Source organism: Trichechus manatus, unplaced genomic scaffold (genome assembly GCF_000243295.1).
Source record: "Trichechus manatus latirostris isolate Lorelei unplaced genomic scaffold, TriManLat1.0 scaffold00047, whole genome shotgun sequence".
NCBI classification, from domain to species: domain Eukaryota; kingdom Metazoa; phylum Chordata; class Mammalia; order Sirenia; family Trichechidae; genus Trichechus; species Trichechus manatus.
In genome coordinates, this window is record NW_004443983.1 from 7662170 (window position 1) to 7666306 (window position 4137).

Sequence of the window (4137 nt, forward strand, 5' to 3'; positions counted from 1 at the left end):
GATATCTAGCTTGTAACAAAAGTTGATATGCTGCAAGGTTAAGTCATAGTTTGACGACAGGCCAGAAAACAAAAGATTTCTAAAGTCCCATCCTTATCTACTGGCTATAACAAATGCTGATATAGCAAAATGCAAGCTTTTATCATCAGGCAGCAAGAGGGAAACTTAAGTAAATGAATGCAATCTGTCTCCAAGTCCTCTGAAATGAGGTGAAAAAATAAATACTGTTTTACCAGTGTTCCTCCAAAAGCATTACTTTAAACATGCAGGAGGGGTGTGTGAGCAGCTACAATAGTAAGATCCAACCCAGAAGTAGGTCCAAGGCCAAGAGTAGGACAATGGTTGAAGAAATCCCCCTGAGGCCGATACCATTTTACAGAAAGCCCATCTTGTGCTAGAGGATGAGTCTATGGCCTATTTTTTTCTGATTCAAAAGGACATTTCCAGTTTCAACCTTGCTGAAAAAAGAGGCATGCTTACATTTGCTATTAAGAACAGCTAGGATATAAGGTAAGGCTAACATATAATTATTTAGCAAGTACATGCTAAGCTAGCTATTCCAGTTTGAAATTTACCAAACTGTAAAATCTAAGGGAAATCAAAAGTTGAGGATGGAGCTGTTGTTCCTCAGGATCAGGAAACAAAATCTTACAAAGAAAGGGATTAGGAACTGACTTAACTCTATATGGGGAACATCCTTCTCAGGCTAAGTGGAAGATGAGGAACAGCATTACCAAAAGCTGACCAGGCCATTTTGAAATCAAAAGGAGAGGAAAACAGGAATTAGGAAGAAAGAAAAAAGCTAGTAAAATAAATTCTTCTGGGTCGAAGTAGGTAAGTGTATCTAAGGCAATTGCACCAAAGATATGCTACCCATTACTCCAGCATGATGCTGGTGGTTAAATATCTCAAGACATTTTAAACCCAGAGAAATGTATAAAAATTATGATAGTTAACAAAACAAATTAAAACCAAACCTCCAATGGTAAAATTTTTTCCAATTTGAAATCTAAGGCACTCACTTTTTAGTAATTCTGTGCATTATTGGAAAGAAAAAAGAAAAGCAATAAATGTAAATACTTGTTTTATTTCTACTTAGAAAAGGGGAAGGATAACTAGAACTGTTTTCCAATTTGCTCTCCAATGTACACACCCACATGCATACATACATATACACACACCAAAAACTCCTCAACAAACAACAACAAACCAAGAAGAATAAAAAACCAAAAACACTCTCAAACTGCACTGATACTTCTCATCTTGACCAAAAGTTTAGATCCTGGGAGGAAATGTGAAATGAAAAATCAAATGAATGAAAAATGCTTAACAAACAGCATTATTAATATACAAAATATTCATAGTACTGAACTAGTAACAGACGATGTTCTCCATGTCTGTAAAATTTTGGAACCACATAGCTGATGTTAAATCTAGTCCATGCCAGCTTTCAAAAACCAGAAAAAATTTTAGTTCACTTCATTCTTTGATGCCTCATCAAAATTTTCTATAAGATTTGGAACATCATCCTCCTCATCAACGTCTTCTGGTTTTGATGTTTTGCTATCCAACACTTGCCTCGGGAACTGTCCAGCTAACTTTCTAAGACTTCTAAGACTTGTTAAACTGTCAGCAAAAAGCTGACTAAATATTCCAGGAAGCGTTTCTGTGATTGGTTTGGCTTCTGAATGGCCAGTAATTGCAAAGGCGTTAGCAGACAGGGAAGCTTGGACCTTGGGATTGTTGAAATCAATAACTGTCCCACCATCTTTAATCATGTTCACCTCTTCAATACCAACTATGGTATTCACAGCCAGTTTTGTAAGAGAACTCTGAAGTTTTTTGTCATTTAGCTGTAGCTATTCTATGTACCACCTTCTTCTTTCTGTGAGCTGTACCCTTGCCCTCTATCCAGACCTGAGCCTAAAGTTTGGCTTACTTTTCTTGATTCATGCTGCGGTAAATCTGAAGCTGAAAGGGTTCTCCAACACCAGCATGCAGCAAAAGCAAGATGGCTGCCTCAGCGGAGACAGGGCGGCTCCAGAAATTTAAGAGTTCTTTATAAATCATGAATTTTAGTTATTTGGGTATACATTACAAACATCTATCCTACTTTCTCAGTTATGTTTTAAATTTTCCTTGTGGTATTTTTATTATGTAAATAATTTATATTTTTATTTGATCAAATTTATCAATCTTTTCTTTCATTGCCACAATAAAAGGCAGTACATACATTGGGTCATAGAAAGTCTTTCCCTAAATTGAAGAGAAATTTACCCACGTATTTTTCTGATAATTATATGGTTTCATTTTTTCTTTTTTTACATTTATATCCCTAATTCATTTGGAGTTTATTCTTGCATATGAATTCTTTTTTCAAATGGTCACCTTGTTGTTTCAACACCATTTGTTAGAAATCTACCTTTGCCTCAGATATTTGAGATCTACCTTTATCATACACTACATTCCCATACTTAGGCCTTCATGTGGGCTTTCTGTTCTGGTGGTATATTTGTCTACTTATGTGCCAGAACCATACTGTTTCAGTTATAGAGGCTTTCTAGTTATCTAAAGCTTGGTAGGGCTAATCACCCCCTCATAGTTTTTTTTCTTTTTCTTTTTTTTCAGTGTTTTTCTTGATATTCTTGCAGGTTTATTTTTTCTACATGGAATTTAATATTAACTTCTCTAACTTCATTTTTAAAAAGCTTACTTGTGGAGGCACAGTCAACATGGCAGACTAGTTAGACGCTTCCTATATCCCTCTTACAACAAAGACCTGGAAAAACAAGTGATTTGATTCTATGTGAACATCCGGCAGCCCTGAACAAGGCAAGGTTAAGAAATCCATCTGAGTCATACCAGAGAGGAAGACGGTTTGGAAGAGCTGAGGAGCCCTAGAGCTGCGGCGGTGACACAGCAGAGGCACTGCAGCGCCGGGCCGCCGTGAAACAGGCAAACAGCTGTGCTGTGCATGTGCTAGAGAAGCAGTTTCCACAACAAGAGAGACCCGGCAGCAGAGATTCTGCTTGGACACTCTGAACCAGTGAAGAGCAGCTCCCAAGAAGCTAGCATAAGTACACACGCACACCCTTTCGTGGCAATTTAAAAAAAAAAAAAAAAAGCCCATTTGGGAAAAACCTCTCTCCCTTTTACCTCCTACCTCTGTGCTCTGCACCAGATTTGGGAAAAACCTCTCTCCCTTTTACCTCCTACTTCTGCGCTCTGCACCAGATTTGGGAAAAACCTCTCCTCCTTTTACCTCCTCCCTCCCCCCTCTGCATCGGGAGTCCACTGGGCCAGAAGTAGATCCCAAAAGGTGCTCTGACCCATTCTCCTGGCCTTGGAGAGGGAACAAATAAGCTGCTGGCTCCTCTAGGCCAGGAACACAGGGTCGGCACAGCTCCTTTGCTGGCCACAGAAATCAGGGGTTCACAGACTCTGAGTGTCATCCACCCCGTATAGACTTGCTGGGACCCATCTCAACACTGTTAGCCCTCACTACCACAGTACAACAGGGCAAACATCTGAAGTTTAACTTCAACTGCTTCAGCTGTGAACGGGCAGATTTGTGACCCTCGAAACAGCCCTGCCCCTCAAGTAGGCACTTTTATCGATCTGCAGCAGGGTCTTGAGGACCAGTGGTAGCTCCTAAAGTGCCTAGTCACCTGCTACAGGAGTTCAAGAAAAAGTGGTGCCCTCGAGTCTTTGCAGCCAACATAGTGGGGCGCTCTTAGCCCGGCTGCAAAACTCACTTACCTATTCACCCTAGAGAATAGGGACACGCTTTTCTTTCAGAATCTCAGGGGCAGCCGTCAGCCCCCTGCCTGGCTCAGCGTGTGATCCCCTACCACAGCCAGAGTCCAGTGCCTGCACCAATCACCCATAGCTCTCTAGGACTGGGGGTGAGAGCCTGCACCACACACTTGGTGACTGACTGCCTGCACACCCGAGCTGATCCCGTATAGGAAATTTTAACAGACTCCGGTGTGCACATACTTAGTTACAGAACTAACTACCTGGTGACAGGACATTAGAGATCAAAAGGTGTCAAAAATCAAACTAGTGCACACGAGCAACCTATTTGGGCATATCAAAACAAAACAAAATAAGAAGCTAGGTCTCACTAAGCAAACA

General features: G+C 40.6%; 1 pseudogene; it reads right to left on the reverse strand.

Moving 5' to 3' along the window:
* Nucleotides 1–1469: 1469 nt before the first annotated feature.
* LOC101360927 (transcription factor BTF3 homolog 4 pseudogene) lies at nucleotides 1470–1953 on the reverse strand (annotated as a pseudogene).
* Between the last annotated feature and the right edge of the window lie 2184 nt (nucleotides 1954–4137).